This window comes from Lathyrus oleraceus, chromosome 5 (genome assembly GCF_024323335.1).
Source record: "Lathyrus oleraceus cultivar Zhongwan6 chromosome 5, CAAS_Psat_ZW6_1.0, whole genome shotgun sequence".
In the NCBI taxonomy this organism is placed as follows: Eukaryota; Viridiplantae; Streptophyta; class Magnoliopsida; order Fabales; family Fabaceae; genus Lathyrus; species Lathyrus oleraceus.
The window spans coordinates 248534869-248540626 of NC_066583.1; positions in this window are offsets into that span (position 1 = coordinate 248534869).

Here is a 5758-nt window from a genome sequence, read left to right on the forward strand (position 1 = left end):
ATTGTTGGAGGTACCCTCTTGATTATTGCCACTATTGGCAACCGAAGCCCGCTCAAGCTTCTCCACCTTCTCAACAAGTGCTTTCTGCCCCAAGGCGAACCCTTGCATGACGTTGATCAACTCACTCATCTTCTCTTTCAGCTTGAGAATGTCAGCGTTGGGTGGATCCATCAGTTTGGGTTTGTTGCGTCTGGTAGGGTATCTGTGCGGACGAGCTACGTGCAAAGGAATGATTCTGCATGCGCGAGCAATGATTCCTGAAACATTCAAACACGTTAGAAACCGACACCTGCAAAATAGAAGACAAGTTATTATGATTCATGCATGAATGAAATGTCTATCCATATGAGGAACACTCTGTCTTTCGATCCTGGTTTCACTGAGACGGATAATAATCCGACGGTAACATTCTGACATCAATCATCTGGTTTTACCATACAGAGCAGAGAGTTATGATTTAGCAACGATATCACCCGACCATGTGTGTGTTAGGTGAGTGTTCACAGAAAAGCAAATAAAGCTTTGAGATCAATCACTGAATGATAACAACCATTGCATAACAAAAGTGTACCACATGTGCGAGAGTCATACATCACATCTGATACAAATCAACTTTACAATTCTCCAGAATCGGAAAGAAATACAATCAAGTGAATTCCGTCAACATGCCTGACGGTAACCCCACACATGATAACAACTGCAATAAAAGTCTAATCTGAAGAAGGTCCCACAGAAGGCTCTGCATCATCAACCATCCTGGTAAACTTCATAGCGAACCTGAGCTCCGTGTTCTCCTGCTGAAGTCTTCCCACCTCTTTCTGGTGAATCTTCATCTGACGGAAATAATGATCCCTCTCGGCAAGATAGTGATCTCTCTCGGCCATAATCTTCGCTTTTTCTTCTTCCTTAACCCTCAGCTTCGCTTCCCACTCGGTGGTAAGGGCTTTGGCTCTAGCTTCCCTTTGAGTCTTCACAAGGACTTGTCTCCTCTTTTCATCTTCAATGACCTTCAAAGCTCTAGCCAACTGCTCTTTGGTGCGGTCGTGCTCCTTCGTGGATGACTCTAAAGCTTGGCTGATCTTACAGTAATAGGCGGTGTCTATCTCAAAACGCTTCACCTCCTGAACATGTCTTCTAGCCTGGTCTTCTGCTTCCCTCTTGACTTCCTGATTAGCCAGTTGAATTCTAGCAACACTCATTTCTAACTCAGTCTTCTCTGCTTGCAGTTGATCTCTTGCCCTTCTCATCTCATGAAATTCATCCATACTGACAGCAGAACATGGCTCCTCAATCAACGGGTACCAAAGATCACCCACAGGAAATGGTAGACGAGTGAGCTCAACCCTCTTTCTGAGCCAATCATCAAACGGAGGAAAAGACCTGTTATTAGCTCTACCAAAAGGAATCTTGCCTTTCCTTTGAATGTTACGCCACGCCTCAGACACTAGCCTCAACGATGACTGATTACCCTCAATCGGGAAGTAGAAAGACTCCTGAATCTCGCGCTCGAGAGGAGGAACCTCCATAGCAAACCCCATTTGCCTCTTAAGAAGCGTCGGGTTATAATTAATACAACCTTGAACTCCTATAAGGGGCACATTGGGAAAACTCCCACAACTGCAAATGAAATCTCGTCCAGCCTCATCAATGTGAGTCCAAGCTATGTCCTTGGCTCGCAAACCCATCAACTTGGTTGCCCAATTAAATGTATGGTCAAGAAAGACAAAGGCACCTCTGGAAGGCAAATATCCCATGAACCATTTATATAACAGTTGAGCACAACATCTAACCAATCCTCCATGCCGCTTCTCGTTCCGATTATGGACCGAATAAAAAACATCCCCGATCAAGGTAGGAATGGGATTCCTCTGAGCAAACACCCGGATGGCATTAATATCCATAAAATTCTTCTGATTAGGGAACAGAATAATTCCATAAATGCTTACGGCAAGTAAAGCACAAACAGCCTTCCAATTACCCAAAACAACATGTTCCTTGGCCTTGGCCTCCAAGAAACTCAGATGAAAACCGGGCAACTTTCATTTCTCCTTCAAACCTCTCTTAGTCACTTATGGGCTCAAATAAAGAGCACGAGAGATCTCACCAACATCAGGTTCTTCCTTAGTGACATAGAAAGGGATCTGGTTTCTGACCCGAATACCCAGGATACCGGCATAGTCCTCCATCAAAGGTCCCAACAAGTAATCCGGGAAGACAAAACATCTCAAACCCGGATCATAAAACTGGAGAAGAGTATGGATGGCACTCCTATCCTCATCTGTGAGCCTGAAAACCATCTTCAGAATACCACCATAAGCCTAACGGAACATCCCCACCTGGTCAGGCGTAATCAATGCTATCATATCTTTCAACACACCAATCTCTGGATCAAAGAAACTGTAGACAACATCAGCTTTCAAGTCGGTCCTCATATCTGGAACAAGGATGCCTCTCAACCAGGATCTCAATCAAGAATGTACCCTGCATATGGATAAACATGAGTTAAATGCGGATAAATGCAAAATGGGAATGATGCAGATGCATGTATGCAATTCATGGTGCCATCCTCCAAGTCATCTGAACATCAACTGTACTGGATTCCGGTCCTAGAACTAATCACAACCATCTGAGGGACCAAGTAACCACAAATCCCACTTGGGAGTTCCGAAATAAACGGAACCGGAGGATATATCACCATCATCACAGGAAAGCCACAGAAAGGATAACCACAAAACCATCTGAACAAGTAACCCTTAAATTCAACCCAGGGATCCGAAATAAACGGAACCCGATGATAAATACCACAGACAGAACTCCGGCGTGTCAGAAATAAATATCCATAAATCCGACTTATAAATAGAACTCAGATCACAAACCGAACCAAAGTCACCATCAAAGAGTCACCAACAGAATCTGTATCTGTAAGAATCAAACCCTCCCCTCACAGGTGAATCCTAATAAGGTCATCCTAAGGCGGATAATCGGTCTCGATAATCGGATAAGATACTCAACGGGTTTGCCCTGTCGGGTGTGCCGTGCAGCTCTCATAAGATCATCTAAACCAAAGATCCGGGAAAGAACGGTCACCGAAGTCAACAGCTCAAAAGAGATAACCCAACCATAGTGGAAACTCCACAAGGAAGAGCTCTCTCAGAAGAACCTCGTCCGACTGTGGTATGTCACGTCTCAACATCATGTTGATCCAACATAAGCAGAGACATGAGACCACGCTAATCCTAGGTGTACACTCGGGCCTGGGTTTTAGCCCCACTCAGAACACCCACCCCCAAATCATAGGAACCACACCTGTCCAGAATCCAACACGGTGATAACATGATGCATGCAAACATATATGCAAATATATACAATCACAGTATAATAATCACAAATGCAATAAATAAACAGTAAAAGCAACCCAAACTACCCTAAAAACTACGCCAGAGAGCGCTAGGATTGACTCGCTTAGGGAAGATGGACCAGCAAGAGGTCAACTTAGTCCCCAGCAGAGTCGCCAGCTGTCGCAACGCGAAAAACAACCGGCGGGAAAAATATAGAGCCGCCACCGATGCTATTCATCCTATGACGGAAAGGGAGCACAGGACTAACCTAAGAAAGGGAATGGAATGGTCTTACGACCAGAGATTGCAAGGTACGGGAGTCGGTTACGCAAGAGGAAGGTATTAGCACCCCTCACGTCCGCCGTACTCGACGGGATCCACGCTCAAAAGATAGCTCAAAGAATAGGAAAAGGTTGCTAATAAAGAAATCGCACAAACTGGAATAATAAACAGGTGGATGAAGAAAGAAAACGGAGGAAGTGGACTCGGCAGGATGTCGCATCCTGGGCCTACGTAGTTTGTCAGAAACAAACATCAGAGTCAACGTAGTTCGGGGGAAGAGGAGACATGCTCGCTAGGATATCGCATCCTATACCTACGTATCTTCTCTATCTAGAGGAGAATCAGAGCACTCATAGCTCGGCTAACGCACGCCGAAACAAAACACCAAAAAGAGACGCTGAGACGTCAAAAGAAACACTCAAAAGGAAACAGAATGCCAATACATGGACTTACGCCTGACTCCCAACAACAACAAACAAGGAAATAGAATGCCAATACATGGACTTACATCCAACTCCGAACAATAGCAAACGCTAACCAGCGAACATCGAAGAAAAAGGTTATCAGATTACCCCAACAAAGTAACCAAATATCCAAAGATGAACCCCAAAGATGAACCCCAAGTGAACAATCATCACAAATGAACCTCAATGATAACAAAAGAAATCCCCAAGGTATGAACGTACAACACATGCACACGCTGAACAAACGAGTACTCACACCAAAGAAACAAATAAAGGGTACACACACACAAAACAACAAAAAAATAAAAAGTTGCCCAAAGAGATTGCTTACAACCTCTTGCCTACGTATCTCATCTGGTATGAGAATCAGGGCGACGTAGTTCCCCTTAACAGGGGTACAACACTCTCCTAACCAGAGACCAGGGAAACAACAAACTAATAGGGAGACTAAGACTCGAGCCTAATAGTTGTCATGCCATCAATATCCCTAAATTGAGGTCTCTAACAAGAATCCTACTTCCTCAAAAATCAATCATACAACTCCTACAGAAATGGAGATGAGAAGAGGAAGGCAGATAAACACACCAGCACAAGTGAACAAGCATCACACACTATATCCATACAAGAGGCCCAAACAATGGGTAGGCTTTAGTCAAGAGGGGTCATATCAACCTCGACAAACAACCCAAACTGTAATGGGTAATCTGTAGCTCTTAACCACTGACATTGAACGTTAGGGTGAAGCTGATCAAAATGGTAATGAGGATGAGACCTCATGCTCTTAACCTTGGCTAGGGTGAGCTCATGACAAAGAAAGCGTGGGGATCCAGAAAGTGGGATCCTATTCCACTTGACAAACACTGGACAAAGATCTTGGGCACATGTTCAGAAGCATCAGCACGTAGTGCGAGCATAAAGAACGACTCACTGAATAACGGGGGATTGGCTACTAATCCCTTTTATCCGTCAATTGCCTCAACTCTTGGAGGTCTTATCAAATGTCACATGCCTCATCTTGGAGGTCTTTGGCACAAATGTAAACAAACACAAACAGAGCCTCTGAAGGAGGACTTGCCAGCAAAATGTCTGCCAAAAAGGTGACAGGACTTCCAGACTACATGAAGTAAGAAGCTAACTACCTGAGTGGTGTATCAACCATAATCCAAAGCTCAAGCAAGAGCTAAAAGCAAACAACTAAGGTACCTGTACAAAAACTAAACAGTTAATATTTCAGTCAGAAAACCAATAGACAAACAGTGAAACCATTCACAGTTACACAACTCAATGAACAATGCTCAAGCACTCAAATGAGCTCATGAGTTCACCACATCCAAACAAACCTACAAAACAAACATATGTTAGAACTCAAATCATTTGCATCTCACAAAGTGAGAACAAACTCAACCATCAATGCTAAATGTCCAAACCTGAAACACAAAGCACAGTTAGTTTATGCACAAAACACTAGTATAAAGACTAAGTTCAAAACCAAACCAAATGATCAAAACAGAACCCAATCTTTTACATAATGCACATTCAAACAATCAACAAAGTATCCTCAAAAGGACCAACATCAATTCAAAAAGCAAGTATCTCAAATGGCCTATGCTATGCAATGATCACAAATTATGCACAAAGTGAACTTCCAATTTAGAAAACCCAAATCAAAACAGA